Source organism: Lepidochelys kempii, chromosome 9, assembly GCF_965140265.1.
Source record: "Lepidochelys kempii isolate rLepKem1 chromosome 9, rLepKem1.hap2, whole genome shotgun sequence".
In the NCBI taxonomy this organism is placed as follows: domain Eukaryota; kingdom Metazoa; phylum Chordata; order Testudines; family Cheloniidae; genus Lepidochelys; species Lepidochelys kempii.
Genome location: NC_133264.1, coordinates 39,928,028 through 39,946,849, shown reverse-complemented (window position 1 = coordinate 39,946,849; position 18,822 = coordinate 39,928,028). Strand labels below are relative to the sequence as shown.

The following is an 18,822-nucleotide window of genomic DNA, read 5'->3' as shown; positions in this document are numbered from 1 at the left end:
TCTCCAAGCTATTGAAACTAAAGCATGGCAATTTCAGCTCTTTGCCAGCCACCCCCGATGGGGATATCTGGGTCAGAATGCAAGCTCTTGTGCTATGTGTGTGGTAGCGTATGTAACTGCAGTATTTCACTATTTTTAGCACAAAGAAAGGATAAGAAGCACGGGGAAGTACACATGGATTTTAGTATTCTATGCACAGGGCAGGGCAACTGAGCTGGAAGAGTCCAAATATATTTAAAAGAGGGTGTTGAGGTTAATGGACATGCTCAGTAGCTGTTTCTAAAGCTGTATAGGAATGTTTCATTGTAGGCAAGACGACTGCCAGGTCACACCACTCTAGAGGCTTGAGCCAATCAGAGCACAAAGATGAGAAGGTTTATGAATATAGGAGTGGAAGGCAGCCAATTAAGTGGCTAATTGATACAGTGCCAAGAGATGTCTCTACTGTGAGGTCTCAGTCCCAAAGAGCTGTACCACTTTGTATACAGACTTGAGATTTCTGTTTTACCAACAGCTGTGGACCAGTCAACCAATAACCCAAGGACTGGAATGCTGCTATATTATGGAGATCCTGATGGTTGGTGTTTGCTGACAGAAGAAGGGAAGGAGACTGATTTTTCTCCCTTTTCTATCACATGAAAATGGAACCTGGGTAATTTCTGTTGCAGCTGGTTCTGAATGGGGACTAAAAGTAGTTTTTGGTTTTGGGGTATTTTTAAATGCAGTTAATTTTCCTCACTTATTGGAGCAGCCAATCTGTAACATTCCCGATAGCAGAAATATTTCCTTTACAAGTGTATTTTCAAAGAGATACCAAACCACTTCTTACAGCACTTAAGCGCTCGTTGCTGTGCCGCTATTCACCTGTAAACTTTCTGGAATTAATGAATAAAATAAAGAGAACTCTCATGGCTAATGAAAATATGCTGGGAAAAGCTTCCTTTCTTTTTTCTTGTATGGAGCGCTGTATTTTTCAGTGAATGCAATAAAGACTGACACCAGACCCAAAATGTCAACTCCATTGCTAGAAAGCTTACTCGCTGAGCCAAAGGAAACCAAAAAATGACCACAAAGATTCATGGAATCTGCTAATACTGAAGTGCAAGACCATAAAGAGGAGCTGGGAAAATTAAAAAGTACCTTTCCAGCCAGCAGGACAAATTCAGATACATGCACATTTCAACTTTTGTGTGAATTGGGCATGCTTGTGAGAGCACAGAAGTTGGGCCAGTGAGAAAGATTTTATACTTCAAATCTGTGCTAATGGGCGCGAGGGAGATAAAAATATTGACAGTAAAAATATGGAATATTAGTATTAAAGAGCAAATATGGTCAATTAAGTGTTTTCCTGGGAGATCTGCTGAGTAGACCGATTCTGCTTAGGTTGTTTATAAAACGTGCCTTGTTACAAGAACTTAAAAGATGTATACAATCTGAAATAAGGAGGAGAATATCAGAAGGCATAAAGGGCAGTTAGTAATCCCATTGAATTTTCTATGGGAAATGGGCATCTAAATCCCGGATTTAAAAGTCTCCCCCACAAAACACAGGACTACTGTAATTTTTCTGTGGGCACAGTGAGAGGGGAATTTCTCACCAGTGCAGTGCACACACAATACTGCTGCTTGCACTCCTCAAAGCAAAGGGGCAGGGGTTTACTTGCTAATGCTAGCACTGGAAACCCCAGAGGTGACGTACCTGAGTAGACCATGGCCATAACTCCCTCCCAATGCACCAAGAATTATATCATACCAAAAACAAGCATTGCTATACCTGCATCACTGCCTATACTAGGAATTGTTACAATGTACCTATTTCAGTTTCAGATATAATTAAAGGGGTACGATTATTAGGTTATGCAAGTTTGGTATTTACTTAGTTTCGTGCAAAACTAGAGTAACATTGGGCTAATAAAAAACCAACCTTCCACACAAACTTCCTCGTGGCTGGACTTTACTAAAACTAGACAAGCCATTTACAACACACACTTTGCTTCTCTACAAAAGAAAAAGGACACTAAACTTTCTAAACTACTACATGCCACGAGGGGCCATAGTAATGGTTCCCTCAACCCACCCAGCAATATTGTTAACCTACCCAACTATACTCTTAGCCCAGCAGAAGCAGCTGTCCTATCTCGGGGCCTCTCCTTCTGCCCCTCCACCCCCAGGAACATGATTCTGTGGTGACCTAGAATCCTATTTTTGACGTCTCCGACTCAAGGAATATTTCCAACATACCTCTGAACAACATACTAATCCACAGAGACCTCCCTACCAACACTACAAAAAGAAGGATTCTAGGTGGACTCCTCCTGAAGGTCGAAACAGCAGACTGGACTTCTACATAGACTGCTTCCGCCGACGTGCACGGGCTGAAATTGTGGAAAAGCAGCATCACTTGCCCCATAACCTCAGCCGTGCGGAACACGATGCCATCCACAGCCTCAGAAACAACTCTGACATCATAATCAAAAAGGCTGACAAAGGAGGTGCTGTTGTCATCATGAATAGGTCGGAATATGAACAAGAGGGTGCTCGGCAGCTCTTCAACACCACTTTCTACAAGCCATTACCCTCTGATCCCACTGAGAGTTACCAAAAGAAACTACTGCATTTGCTCAAGAAACTCCCTGAAAAAGCATAAGATCAAATCCGCACAGACACACCCCTGGAACCCCGACCTGGGGTATTCTATCTACTACCCAAGATCCATAAACCTGGAAATCCTGGGCGCCCCATCATCTCAGGCATTGGCACCCTGACTGCAGGATTGTCTGGCTATGTAGACTCCCTCCTCAGGCCCTACGCTACCAGCACTCCCAGCTACCTTCGAGACACCACTGACTTCCTGAGGAAACTACAATCCATCGGTGATCTTCCTGATAACACCATCCTGGCCACTATGGATGTAGAAGCCCTCTACACCAACATTCCACACAAAGATGGAATACAAGCAGTCAAGAACACTATCCCCAATAATGTCACAGCTAACCTGGTGGCTGAACTTTGTGACTTTGTCCTATTTTACATTTGGGGACGATGTATACCTTCAAATCAGCGGCACTGCTATGGGTACCCGCATGGCCCCACAGCATGCCAACATTTTTATGGCTGACTTAGAACAACAACGCTTCCTCAGCTCTCGTCCCCTAACGCCCCTACTCTACTTGCACTATATTGATGACGTCTTCATCATCTGGACCCATGGAAAAGCAGCACTTGAGGAATTCCACCATGATTTCAACAATTTCCATCCCATCATCAACCTCAGCCTGGTCCAGTCCACACAAGAGATCCACTTCCTGGACACTACAGTGCTAATAAACGATGGTCACATAAACACCACCCTATACCGGAAACCTACTGACCGCTATTCCTACCTACATGCCTCCAGCTTTCACCCTGACCACACCACACGATCCATTGTCTATAGCCAAGCTCTGCGATACAACCGCATTTGCTCCAACCCCTCAGACAGAGACAAACACCTACAAGATCTCTATCAAGCATTCTTACAACTACAATACCCACCTGCGGAAGTGAAGAAACAGATTGATAGAGCCAGAAGAGTTCCCAGAAGTCACCTACTACAGGACAGGCCTAACAAAGAAAATAACAGAACACCGCTAGCCGTCACCTTCAGCCCCCAACTAAAACCCCTCCAATGCATTAAGGATCTACAACCTATCCTGAAGGATGACCCAACACTCTCACAAATCTTGGGAGACAGGCCAGTCCTTGCCTTCAAGCCCCTAACCTGAAGCAAATACTCACCAGCAACCACATACCACACAACAGAACCACTAACCAGGAACCTATCCTTGCAACAAATCCCGTTGCCAACTGTGCCCACATATCTATTCAGGGGACACCATCACAGGGCCTAATAACATCAGCCACACTATCAGAGGCTCATTCACCTGCACATCCACCAACGTGATATATGCCATCATGTGCCAGCAATGCCCCTCTGCCATGTATATTGGTCAAACTGGACAGTCTCTACGTAAAAGAATAAATGGACACAAATCAGATGTCAAGAATTATAACATTCATAAACCAGTCGAAGAACACTTCAATCTCTCTGGTCATGCGATTACAGACATGAAGGTCGCTATCTTAAAACAAAAAAACTTCAAATCCAGACTCCAGCGAGAGACTGCTGAATTGGAATTCATTTGCAAATTGGATACAATTAACTTAGGCTTGAATAGAGACTGAGAGTGGCTAAGTCATTATGCAAGATAACCTATTTCCCCTTGTTTTTTCCTCCCCCCTCCGACGTTCTTGTTAAACCCTGGATTTGTGCTGGAAATGGCCCACCTTGATCATCATACACATTGTAAGGAGAGTGGTCACTTTAGATAAGCTATTACCAGCAGGAGAGTGGGGTTGGGGGAGGTATTTTTTCATTCTTTGTGTGTATAAAAAGATCTTCTACACTTTCCACAGTATGCATCCGATGAAGTGAGCTGTAGCTCACGAAAGCTTATGCTCAAATAAATTAGTTAGTCTCTAAGGTGCCACAAGTACTCCTTTTCTTTTATTGGGCTAAAACAGTGTTTTTTGTAACCTCATACTGATACTAAATAATTTGATCTTACCTGGACGCATTTTACCATTGGGTTAAAAAGGACACAGGATTGAACCATGTTACAATCTTGCTGTTACTGATGCTCCAAAGATTGTGAAGGGCACTAACTTAGTGGTTCTGCTCAAATTCATCCTTCCAGCAATTCCCTACTCTCACCAGCCTTAACATGTTACCTCTGCTCTGTTACACAACTCTGCATATCTACAAAGTCATTCCCTTTATTATTACTGTGAGGCAGCCTATGTCACAAGGCCAGCGGAAGGCATGTTTGTTTAATCAAATACCACTGGACTGGAGCAGTTGAATGAAAAATTGAAGACTTAAAAAATATGCTGTTACATTTAATCACCTATACTAGAAAAATTTAGGTTTTTCACATTGTGATGCAGTCTTACATCCTTTCTTGGAGACAATCTGCACTGTAATTTTTCTATTACACAGATATTTTGAAATTACTGCAACATGTGTAGGTTCCATTGCAGCATTTTTACATAGCTCTTGTACAGTACTAGCAATGGATCGTACTGATTCATAATTTATAGGCACATAATCTTGCATTCTGGATCAGTTAGCATTAAATATTACACACGTGAAAAAGGATGAAAACTTTATTCAGGTCACAAATCAAGCACTCAAAATTTAGGAAATGTTATGAATTAAGGTTGCCCTTGCAACCTCAGTGTGACTTCTTTGAGCATATGCATTACAATATAGGTTTGTAATCATTACAACCACATCTTCCATGGGACCCGTTTCATTCAGTGCATGGGATGGATTTGCACTGCAAATGAATAGTGAAAGAGATTGCTGTTGTCTGTAGGACCCCTGCCTCATTTATTGCAGAATCTGGAAGTAGGGTTGCCAACTTTCTAATCTCACAAAACCAAACACTCTTGCCCCGCCCCTTCTCCGAAAACGCGACCCCATCACTTCATTCCCTCCTCCCTCTGTTGCTTGCTCTCCCCTACCCTCACTCACTGGGCTGGGGCTGGAGTGAGGGGCTCAGGGGTGGGGCCAGGAATGAGGGGCTCAGGAGGGGGCTCTAGGTAGGGGGTTAGGGTCCCGGGGTGCCCAGGGATGAGGGATTTGAGATGTAGGAGGGGGCTCAAGGCTGGGGCAGGGGGTTGGGTTCAGGAGGGTGTGCGGACTCCAGTAGGGAGTTTGGATGCAGGAAGGGGCTCAGGGCTGGAGCAGGGGATTGGGGTACAGGCTCTTGGAGGGGGTTCGGGTATAGAGAGGGGGTTCCGACCTGGGGAAAGAGTGTTGGGGTGCAGGAGAAGATTCGGGGTGCAGGCTCCAGCCAGGCAGCGTTTACCTCCGGTGGTTCCCGGTCAGCAATTCAACGGAGCTAAGACAGGCTCCCTGCCTGCCCTGGTTCCACGTAGCTCCCAGAAGCAGCCACCATATCTGGCTCCTACGGGCAGGGGTGGCCAGGCAGTTCTACGTGGTGCGCGCTGGCCGCGCCCACAGGCACCCACCCCAGCAGCTCCCATTGGCCATGTTTTTTACCTCCATGAAAGCTTGACGCCTTCTGCCTAGTCTTCTCCAACCTGTCCCTGACTCAACCGTGGCTCTGCATCCCATACTCCTCCTCTAGACAGTCCCAATTTCCATTTATGATGTTTCTCATCCCAGTCCCAGGCCCTTTGCCTAGAAAGTAGTAGCCTCAACTCTATGGACTCACTATCTCCGTTTCCTTGCCAATCATTCCCAGTAGCCCTCAGTTCCTGGTCTCAGTCCCTTCTACCAGCCAACCTTAGTTCTCCCCCAGCCCACCACCATCACCATCACCCAGCACTCTTAGGCACCAGGTCAGATCTGTCTTATTACAACCACCACCTTCCCCCCGCCCCCACTCACTCACTGTTTCCTAGCCTAGGCCATCCTAGTCTCCAACCTACTCCAATTCCTAGTTCCAGCTTCCCCCTCACAACTGCCAGCCTCTTGCCCCAGTCTCTTCCAACCCCACCTCTAATTCTTTCTCCTCTGCATTCAAATCAAGCAGCTTCCTTCTCCATGATGACAGGGCACAACTGGCAGGGCATTGATCACACAATGCTCCCTGCTCTCAGTGTCAGTAATCAGCCACAGCCTGCAAAAGCCTAGAGCAACAATTGCATGGAAAGTCTTGCTTAGCCTCAGGCTGGAGCATGACCAATGCAGTTGGAATTTAGCTGCTAAAAATCTTAAGAGTCTCTAACAATCATACACAACCTTATACATTGTGCATTAACGCTTATACATTGACCACATTTGGGTGGATTTTCACAGATATAGCATAAGTCACATCCCTGACACACAGATCACCTCCTGCTAAGTTTTGAGTCCCTGCTCCAAAACCTGGGGATGCTAGAGCTTCTCAAAGAAAAGGTCACCATATCTTAACATCTCTAGCCTTGTTCTTAAAAATGGCTGAAGCATTTTGGCTGAAATTTTCCAGAAGAATACATGCTGAGGCAGTCACTCTGAATGGAATCTTTCATCCCAAATAGTTCAAATTTGGTAAAATGATAAGCAAGGTCTTAATTATGGGAGATAGCAGGCAAGCTTAGTAATAGAAGGTGCTAGCAAACCTACTTAATGTATAGCTAGATTACAATTATGTCCAGGGCACCATGCCAGCTGAGATTGTTCAAATTCACTTCAGCAATTGCTCCTGCATAAAATTACCCTTTGGTCTGCCCACAGGTTGAGAACTCTGTAGGGGCTGCTGGGGAAACATGCCAGTCGGGACTCTTGTTCTCCTTGCTCTCACTTGCAGAATGAGAGAAGTGCTATTTATGGGAGTGCTCCTGAACTAGATCAAGTGGAAAATACAGAGCAAAAGAGGACCCAACAGTATAGTATTCCCCGAGTCCTCCTCTGTCCTCTCCATGGTCAAACTCAGCATTCCCAGACAGAGAATGGAGAAGTGGTTCTCCTTTTGTTTGTTATATTAATACCCAAAAAATAAAATATATCTCGGGCCTCAGCTTTTATTAATGTTTTTCTCTAGTCATGGTGTTCTGGATTATGGGAATTAAACAGTAGTAGAAACCCTTCAGCATTTTTCCAGACATCTTAAATATTATGGCCATGTCTTTACAGTTAAGATTGAGTGTAGGCTTCCACTCTACAACCCTCGCTTTTGATAGCAGTAACTGATTTATGGGAGACTTGGGCTTTTTTAAAAAAAAAAAAAATAGGACACATGAAGAATTTTGGAGTGTAGAATTAGAGTAGCTTCTATGATGCTTAAATCAAAAAACTGTTTTTCGCCCACACTCCAGCATCTCCTGATTTTTCATTTCACATGTTCCGAGCTCCTAATATCTTACAGACTGAATGCAAGGAGTCTCTCATACAAAAGGCATCGTCTAGGGCAAAATTATATAGGCATTTTGTCCCTATGAATGGAGTTACAGGGAGAAAGAAGGGATCAAGCTGGACAAGTTGGTTTTGTTACTTATTTCATTGTCTCCAATTACCTCTGTATAAAACCTTTACATCAGCTACTGTACTTGTACCATACTGTACTTACCTTCGTATGGCACCACCACACCTAGTCCTTCAAATGACCACATTTCTTATCTGTGCCTAACCACTAAAACAGTTTTTATATGTAAACTTGTGTATTTACGGATCTTTGTGTCCTTAAATATTTTTTTTAAAACCTATTAATTTCTAAGTTTTAGTTTTTATTTTGAATGCTTTTTCTATTCATATTATGCTACTGCAGAAACCTCATCATATCAGAGAACATGGGAATCTTGTCAAGGGATTCAGTTCTGATAGCACAATATAAATAAGACCCTGATCATATCCATCTAAAGCCATTATCTCTTTCATTTTCTATACTTTAACCATAACATTAAATTTCATCAACAGTTACTTTGCTGAGAACTTTTCTAAGTGCCAGTATCTGAAAAAATATTCCTTTCATGAAAACCTAAGCAGAAGGGGTTGGGGGAGAGAAGGAACATGTTAAGAATTCATTTTCAGTGCAACTATTGGGAAATTGGAGATATTGTGTTGAGAAAGATGCATCTAATTCCTATAGCCTAAAATATTTGTTTCATAATTTCACATTCATGCCACACTGTCAGGAAATTATTAGATTAAGAATACTGCACACAGCTGAGAGCTAGCCAAGTCCAAGCAAGGAAAAAAAGTGTCAATTTCACTTTCCAGTGCCCTCATGGAGTCTGCCAAGGTATTTAGGGATATTATTCACATCAATAGGGAAATTGCAGTTTAAAAGAGGCTTGAGGGATGTTACGTAACTGTTAAAAATGCTGACTGATTTATACAGTTAAGTATTTCAGTATCAGTACAACGTGCAAATGTTACTAAATAAAGGAATTTTCTTTTTGACGTTTTAGTTTCAGCATTTACAATTACACTTCCCCATCCTTCCAGACTATGAGGAACTCTAATTAGACATACAGCAAACTTGAACACACATATTGTTGTGACACCACAGTTGAAAATGAAAGTAAGAACATGCTGTAACTTATGTTAATGCCACTACACTGTTGCTTGCTTAGAAAAAGGAAGCCATGTGAGTTCAGCCCAACAACACTGACAAATAAAGTCGCACATCAGTGCGAACAATTGGAGTGCAAACTTCCCACAATGCCCTACCAGGGTTCTTTAGGAAGACCCCTCTAGGAGGGAGAGGATCATAGAATATCAGGGTTGGAAGGGACCTCAGGAGGTCATCTAGTCCAACCCCCTGCTCAAAGCAGGACCAATCCCCAACTAAATCATCCCAGCCACGGCTTTGTCAAGCCTGACCTTAAAAATATCTAAGGAAGGAGATTCCACCACCTCCCTAGGTAACGCATTCCAGTGTTTCACCACCCTCCTAGTGAAAGGATATTTCACTGTGTGCGCAGTCAGTGCTTGATTTCCTGGGAGGCTATCAACAAAAGTCACAAGCAGTTGCCAAGTCTATTAAATCATTATAAAAGGCATGCAAATGACAACAGTTTTCACTGACTAATGACACATGCCAAACTGCTGTATCCCATTACTTCTGTCCTGAACCTTTCCCAAAAAGCCTTCAATTACTGTGTCTAACTTGCATCACCACCAGATCACTCACTCCCACTATCTATTCACTTATCAACAATATTGATGTTGGTCTGGACTGTCTTAGACCATTACTCCATACATTTCTGAGTTTTACTTCAGGGAAATAAAATTAAACTATATTTATATTAATGTCTCTTTATAACCCCCACCACACACGAGAGAAGCACATTAACAGTATTGAGCAGACACCCAAGATCAATATCTTTTTTTTGTTGTTGTTCTTTAGGGGTATGGGCTTGGAGGGCTATACCCTATTCAATAACTTAGAAAACATAAGTATTTATGAACAGCTGCCATTCCTCTGACTGATTAAGAAACAACATTAGTGGGCTCCCAAAGGAGCCTCATTAAGTCCTTTTTAGTTGAAATAGCGAGTAGAGGTGAAGACAAGGGTGATAGAAATTTAACAGGAGGGGAGGAATCTGCAGGTGTTCTTTTTGTAGCTGTGATGTAATTAATGATTAAGACAAGTCCCACTGTAATTTTGCTACCTGGTCAGATATTTTTCAGAAGCTCTCAACTACTTCTCCCATCCCACACAAACAAAAAAAACCCTAGAATTTTGTTTTGTAGAAATAAGTATTACTGAGTTTCAGCTAGAAATTATGGTTATAGTCTACACAGCAAAAAAAACAAAAAACAAAACAAAATCAAACCACACCTCCAACAGCAGCGAGTCTCAGAGCTCAAGTCTACAGAACCATGCTTGCGCTACAGAGCTAAAAATAGCTAGGTAGACATTCCAGTTTGGGCTCTGAAGCCCAGGAAAGGGGGTGGGCTCATTCTACAGCATGAGCCAGAACATCTACATGGCTAATTTTAGCACGATAACACGAGCCCCAGAAGCCGAAGTCTGTAGACCCAACCTCTGAGACTTACTGTCACCAATTATTTTTTGCAGTGTAGACATGCCCTACATGGTCAAAGATTTAGACTAAACCCATCAATGTTCATGACACACACACACAAAAAGTTACTTCCAGCAATTTCTTCCAGCCTATTGCAATAAGCATGACAGATGTTATCTGGTACTATTTTTTGGCTCAGTATCAACATCCAAAGAAATGCATAGTAGGGAAGTACAATTAGTATTTAGATGTGTTTTTCAAACCTTTTCTTTAGAATTCCTTAAATATATAACCATCCAGTTCTAGTATTGAGAAAAACACTCTACCTCAATAGGAAACACCTGTGACACAAGCACAGTGGTGTTCTCAAGAGCAGTGTTGCAGTCCCCAGAAGAGGGGAATGCTTAAAAGGAAAGCAGAAGTTTATTGTAATTGATGCTTGACTTCTACCCCAGCTGCTATGAATTCTTTGGATTTGAAGAACCAGAATAGGGATACAAGAGTTTAACTGGTTAACTGATAATCTTCATGCTTATCAGTTTCTGTTAACGGTTGAACTCTGCCCAGGGTCCCGGCTGCTGGCCCCGCGTGACCGGGGTCTCTCCGGGGCTCTGCTGCCGCGGTGCCTGGAGCTCTGATGCTGCCCACCATCCCTGTGCACCTGGCATCCCGGCTGCTGCGCTGGGGCTCTGCTGCCTCCCAGGATGCTAATCCTGTGGCTGAGATCCATCCCGGGCTGCCGGTATGCCAGGTGGCAGCGGGGACCCCCAGGCGCGGGGGCAACAGCGGGGACCCATGTAAGATGTGGTGATGCTGCAGCACTTCCCTCACCCCTAGTTCCCATGGTAAACATTTAACCGTGTAACCGATAGAATTTTAATCGGTTACATGGTTACTGTTTTTACACTTCTTTACATCCCTAATCCAGAACTTGACATCCATCTACTTTTATTCAAAAATTTCAAGAAAATGTGAACCCACACGCTACACACCAAGGCTAGGAGAGTAATGGTGCTCAGTAAACGCAACAGAATAATCAGACTAAGACTCCCAGACTTACAGGCCCATTGTGGCAGCAAAAGCCATGATAAAGCTGGCCTTGCCAACCTCTTGAGAATTCCCCCCACTACAAAGGAATCCTGGAATGGTTGAACAATGCCACAGCAGCTGCTGCATTACCCGTTCCCTAGCCACTGGTGCAGAGGACATGCCATGAGGCATCCCCATTCCACAGTGAGCCTCAGCTGTCTGAAACTCTCTGCCCATAGCCGTCCAAGAGTCAAAGTTAGAGCAACATTGATTTGTCACTAACTTAAGCTGAGGGTCCAGGCCAGAGTAGACAATGCCCAGGATCTGGGAGCCGTAAAAGTAGCTTATTATATCAGAGCACAGGCTGGCCACATTGAGGAACTGGCCTTCAGTGATTAATAATGCCAAGAGGTTTTAAGGTTTTTCTCCCCTGCTCCAAGACAAAAAGCCAGGTTAGATTTTCATTTATACACATTTGATTAAAATTTACAATTCCCGTTAGACAGTATATTTTTTTCAATTTCTATTTATAACAAACATACAAAACCTCAGAAAGTCCAGCCAGAGTCAGACTACAAGGCAACATTCAGCACAATCAGGTAGTAACACAAACAAACACACATCCTCTCTTCTAACTCGCCTAAAAGTCTTGGAAAAAAAGTTCCTTTGGGAACACAGGCTTCATAGTCTAAGGACTAGTCTACACTACCACGCTACATTGGTCGGTGCAGCTGCGCCACCGTAGCACATCTGGTGAAGACATGCTTTGCTGGTGGGAGAGCGCTCTCCCCTCAGCATTACTCCACCTCAATGAGAGCCTGAAGCTATGGCAGGAGAGGGTCTCCCGCCAACTTAGAGCTGATGTGGACAGTGCTTAGGTTGACGTAACTTGTGTTGCTCGAGGGGTGGCTTTTTCACACCAAGTGACATAAGTTACATCAGTGGTAGCGTAGACAAGCCCTTATACAGGAGTAGCAATGACAGGTTTCAGAGTAACAGCCGTGTTAGTCTGTATTCGCAAAAAGAAAAGGAGTACTGGTGGCACCTTAGAGACTAACCAATTTATTTGAGCATAAGCTTTCGTGAGGTACAGCTCACTTCATTGGATGCATACTGTGGAAAGTGTAGAAGATCTTTTTATACACACAAAGCATGAAAAAATGTGCGTTTACCACTACAGAAGGTTTTCTCTCCCCCCACCCCACTCTCCTGCTGGTAATAGCTTATCTAAAGTGATTACTCTCCTTACAATGTGTACGATAATCAAGTTGGGCCATTTCCAGCACAAATCCAGGGTTTAACATTACCTATTTCCCCTTGTTTTTTCCTTCCCCCCTCCCCCCCCAGACGTTCTTGTTAAACCCTAGATTTGTGCTGGAAATGGCCCACCTTGATCATCATACACATTGTAAGGAGAGTGATCACTTTAGATAAGCTATTACCAGCAGGAGAGTGGGGTGGGGGGAGGTATTTTTTCATGCTTTGGTGTGTATAAAAAGATCTTCTACACTTTCCACAGTACGCATCCAACAAGTGAGCTGTAGCTCACGAAAGCTTATGCTCAAATAAATTGGTTAGTCTCTAAGGTGCCATAAGTATTCCTTTCCTTTTTAGGAGCAGCAATGTGATGAGGATCCTTTATATAATATAATGCAGGGGGAAACTTTTAAGAGAGAAATGGGTTATGTAAAAACAGCCCCAAAGTAGGGCCATAGGTGCTGATGGCTGTCAATTTTGAATGGGGGTTAAAAAGTCAGTAGGGGGAAGGGTAGGCAAGTCCCAGCACATGAGCTGAAAGAAAAAGACTTTGGCTGGATTTAAAGACTTGACTCTGTCCCCGAGGACAGAGGAAAGGGACTATTATGGAATAGACTGACTCTCAGACCCACAGAATATAGAGGTCTGGGGTAAGACAGACTCCTGGGAATGAGACTTGAGGGACATCTTTTCTTGTATTTAAAATCCTTCTTTCTTGTTATGATTTGTTCCTACTATTCAGAACAACAATGCTTTGTTTTAAGGAGGCCGTGTTGGGTCACTTTATTCACGGCTGGTTGCAAGGTCCCAAAATGGGTGGGGAGCGGGAAACCCACAGATACCACATTCAGTCAGACTCTCTGTGAAAGCACAGTTGATGCACAGGGTGCCATAGCCTGGGACTTGATTTAAGAACAGGAGAATTGTGGGATTCCACCCCAGAAAAGTTAAGGGCTTGAGGCCTAAGACCTCAAAAGCCAGAGAAGGGGTCAGAGGGGCAGTTAGCATAGTAACCATGATAGCACTGTTTGAGGTGTACAGCGAACTGAGCATGTTCTTAGAGCACTAGAAAAGCTGACCAGCTTAATTTTGACCACAGAGATTGTTTTTAAATTATACTGATTTACTGCATATTTTGACCGATGTTTGGTCCATTTGCCAAACCAGGAGTAAATGGTAATAGTAGTACTGTAATCCTTGGGACATTTTAAATTTCATTGTGCTATAGATAAAATTTTAATGCTGTTTACATATTCAGGGAAATGACATTTAACAAGAGGGATGAATACTGTGGGAAAGATACTAACATTCATGTCTTGCTCAATTCCTAAAGGAATGCAAGTCACAAAAACCCTAAGGATGTACTTCCATAAAGGCTACATTTTTGTAGCATTACACAACAAGCTAACTCCTCAAAATTCAAGATAAACATGCTAACTTAAACTTGCCATTAAAATAGACTATATACTTATCTGCTCTGTATTAGGATAATATGAAATGCAGTATGTGACACCAAAATGTAGATTTAGTTTAGTCATACGAAGAATTCAAAAGAGAATGTGAGTAAGCTGTGAATACAGCGTTGTGTATATTTTTAAATACTTTCCATCTACTGTATCTGGGAACTGTAGACATCAGTCTATTTATCTATTTTTAAATCTTGTTTCTCTCTTCTGCTGACCTTTCAGGCAATTTCACATCTAGAACTGGAAACTGGTTTTTGATGCAAATAAGGTTTTTTGGGCGGGAGGGGTGTGGGGGGAAACAATGCTGCAGTAAAAGGAACATTTCCCAAATGATGTGTTGCAAGTCATTTGGATTAGAGCTACAGTAATTTGAATAAGGACGAAAAATCAAGTCTAGTATGATGATGATACACAAGATCAGTCATATTTTGACCACACGAGTACTAGTTCTAAAATGTGCAGCTCTTTTTAGATGAAGCTATCTAGAAGTTGCAGAGTCTGGTTCCTTTTATGGTAATTAATCAGTTTAAGTTACTCAAAGAAAATGTGAATTTTCACCATACCTGAAACGTAAGTATTCCAATCCCTGTACTTTATACACATGCATTACTTTATTATTCTTTGTTTCAACTCTAGACATCTAAGAGCTGGAGAACTCCATCTATTAATCAGAATTACACAAACCTACTTGTCACATTTTTTGTGGAAGACTGAAGTTGAAATTCATTTATATTTTTTTCCCCTCCGCTATTCTCAAAACCATGTCCTGAATAGGAAAAAAAAAGTCCCTTTTGCTGCTATAGCATGAGAAACATTAATTTTTACTTGCAATTTAACAGCATTTTGTAACCAACACCAATTCAAAGTCTAAAATCTGTTTTTTCACTTTGATGCCTTTCGGAAACTACAAAGAAGAATGTTGGCTTTTTCTGAAGTCCCCAATTACATTTTCCATACCCTTGGGTAACAAATAGTTCAGTTCTCATCCTCCAAGCATCTCTCTAATAAGTATTTTCCTTTCTCTCCCCCCCTCCCCAAAATAACCACCTGAATTTTAAAATGTCAGGTTTACATTGAAATGAGGCTACAGAAAGCAAACGAACACGTGAAAGTTTTAATACTAAACTTAAAATGATGTTTCCATCCCATACTCTGCAAAAGTTACAAGTATTTCCATTTTGGATTTCAATTGGAATTACTGATTTTTAGTGAGGATGGGCATCAGAAAAACACACGATACTCTCATCTCTATAATGCAAGGAGAATTTAAAACTTCTCAATTTCTCTTTGGACACAGATACTCTTCAATAGAGACTTCCTTAAGACTTCAGTTTTACTTTTCATGCTGTCGTATTTTCTTTTCAATAGAATTTTTCCCCTTATGATTTAAAAAGAAAAAAATGTTTAAAATCTTTACAAATTTAGCCTGATTTTCACATAAAAAAGGTCTCCATTTTGGGAGGGGGAGGAGTTGTTTTTAATTATTTTCCCAAGCCATTCACTGTGAGCACAGAATTGTGAGTTTTTTACATGCACAAATGGATGACCAGTTTGAAAAAAATCAGGGTCACATATTTCACTTGCTAAATATTCTTAAAGCAATTTGCATGCAGGTGCACAAGACCGCAGCATGCCTATTTCTAAAATGGGCACTATTAATTAGAATCTGGTTAGCAGACAGTGGTAAGAGTGAATGAGATCTGACTGCATTCTAAGAAGAGGAGGACTGGAAATAAAGGCCAGGAGATACCAGGCAGCCTGGTTAGGAGACGTGCCTAGACTCCCTTCCCTAGTTTGAGCACTTACCAGATAAAAGTGTGCAGAGGTTTTGGCTTGAGGGAGAGTGAGCATTCACCTCTCAGTCATCCTGGCAATAGTGTAGGCACTACTGCTGAAAAAAAAATCAGTGACCTCAGCTCCTTCCCACCCATCCTATGGCATCTCAAGACCTTGGAAAAAGGAGTGCAAGAAATGAATGGCCAAGTAACTTCTCTTTTTTCCTCTCTTGAGGTACAGTGATTGGTCGTCTAGCCCCACGTGAATACTGAATGACCACTACAGATTATCAGGTTGAAGGAGTATGTACTACTCCAGGTATTTGGGTTTCCTCTAATGCAAAGGGAGCCATTGTAGGATGGGCTGGAAAGTAATACAGAAGGGAAAGGCAGCTATGTAGTAGCATCATCCACAGTGTAGGTACCTGCTGGGGTGACCAGATGGCAAAATGTGAAAAATCAGGACAGGGTGGGGGTAATAGGAGCCTATATAAGGAAAAGACCCAAAAATCGGGACGGTCCCTATAAAAATCAGGACATCTGGTCACTAGTACCTGCAAACCTTCAGAGGGAAGGTGGGAGATGACCTCCATTCATAGAGAAGGGAAGGGAAGCATGAAGATGCGGGAGAAGTCAGACAAGAGCATTATGCAGTAACTTAGCACCAGATCCTCAACAGGTGTTATTCTATGTAGCTCTGCTGAAATTAATGGAAGTAAATGAATTTAAACCAGCCGAGGCTCTGGCTCTCAGTGCAAAATCTAACAGTACATCATTATGTCTCATAAATAGGACCCTACCAAATTCACGGTCCATTTTGATCAATTTCATGGCCAGAGGGTTTTTTAATTGGTCAAGTTCACATTTTCAGGTGTCTGGATTGTGGGAGGTGGATGGGGAAGGAAAGAGTGAAGAGGAGCACCCCGAAGGCATCATGGCAGAGTCCATTGCTACACATCATGAAGGTTCTTCAGGCTGACCAAGTTCCACACAAGCTAGCTCTACTCCCACAGATCTTTACTGTCCACATCAGCCACATGGGTTTTAACATTTGGTTAAGACACTTCTTTGAACTTCTCTCACTTTCCTACAGTTTCAGAAATAAATCTGGCAGAGTCAGCTACTGCTGATTTACAATTTTGAGGGCCTATGATTTCCTATAACAATTTGCTAGATATACTCCTCTTAAGTAGTCTCAACAGGACTCCTAGAATAATGATGATGGACGTTGTTATTTATATGTATTACAGTAGTGCCTAGGGACCAAATACTGATGATGCTGTGCCTTTATTTCTATAACATTTAAAGCTCTTATTTTGTGATCTTCTTGGAATGTCCAGAATATCCTGCCCTTTGGATTTTTTAGATCTTTGACTACTTTTTACAATTGAAATCAAAACACAGCATATGACTAATGCCTATCATATGGTATCTCAGTTGGTGGGCCAGGAGCAAAGATGTCCGATACATAATTGAAGAGAACCCTTAAGAGACTGCTCCTAACAGATTTAACAAGGATGCCTTTAATAGTTACAACGCCAAACTTTACTGGCAAAACATTTTGTGGTTCTAGCAAAACATGACAGACAATAGCTGACGAGGCCACCCCCTGGACCTCCCATGAATCTGGATGGACTGACATAAAGATGCCTACAAAAACAGTTGTGCCTAGCTAATCATTAGAGTTCTAATCCAAACTTCTGCATATCACATAGGACAGATCATAAAGACAATCATGGCTCAGTCCTGCTCTCTCAACACAAAGTTTAAGATCCCAGATTATACATTTGCACACACTTGCACAGAAGCAGACTACATGAGTGAGAGCAATCACATACTAGAAAGCAAGATCAACTTGTTCCTCAAATATCCTTCAGTCTGATGTTTGACAATGGCTAGCTACTAAGATCCTACATTTTTTTAGGTACCACCTTCTCATATTCAGGCAACCCTGGTAGCTTCACATTTCAATGTGGGGGGAGAGAGAAGAAAGAACTACCTATGTGAGGTCTGAGCGCTCTACCAAAGCACAAACAATAAGTAGAAAGTGTTCTCTCAAACATTCTTCAGTCAACCTCTGCCTCTCTCTCACGCACAAAAGGGATCAAAGATCTACACTGAAGCCAGTTGCTAATAGAAAACAATTATGCTGATTGATGGGAATGAAAGAGAAAATATTGCAAAAGAAAAAGGACTGCATAGTTCTAAGTGAAAAAGGCTGTGAATTGATTATAAAGTACTTACAAAATCCTGCTTTATAGACTTGAGGAATGCATGTGACTACTTAGGAATCAGAAAATTTTTCAGCATGAGAATCTGAGAAGAGAAAAAGCTTCTGAGGAGTTATAAAGGTTACAACCAAGTTTCTCCCCATGATGGGATCCTTGACTCTCACTGAAGTCACAGGAAATCCCATGCATTCATAAGGGCAAAATTTGTCTGATCTTGCAATGGTAACAAGGAGCAAGTAACATGGTAAAAAGCATGTTTAGAGACAAGAGGACCAAGCCAGATTTAGGGAAAAGACGGCCTTTCAAGCAGAACTAGATTAGAAAGTCCATGCATCTTTAAAAGGAGTGGGGAGGACTAACAATTACAAGATGTTTTATATGTTAAAAATCAGAGAGGTTCTCTTCCATTCAGCAATGTTGTAGTCACTATAGTAGGTATTAAATGAAGCAACCGACGTGGGGAGCATTTACATCTCAGATATTGCTCGCCTCAGTACTGCACAACCTTAAATGATTTCATGCTGCAAGTGCCAATAATTTCATG

At 42.2% G+C, this 18,822-nt stretch overlaps 1 protein-coding gene across 8 annotated transcripts in view; it reads right to left on the bottom strand.

The window, feature by feature from the left end:
- Nucleotides 1-18,822, bottom strand: part of SPSB4 (splA/ryanodine receptor domain and SOCS box containing 4) — a 327,295-nt gene that overhangs the window by 121,838 nt on the left and 186,635 nt on the right. The window lies entirely within an intron of this gene.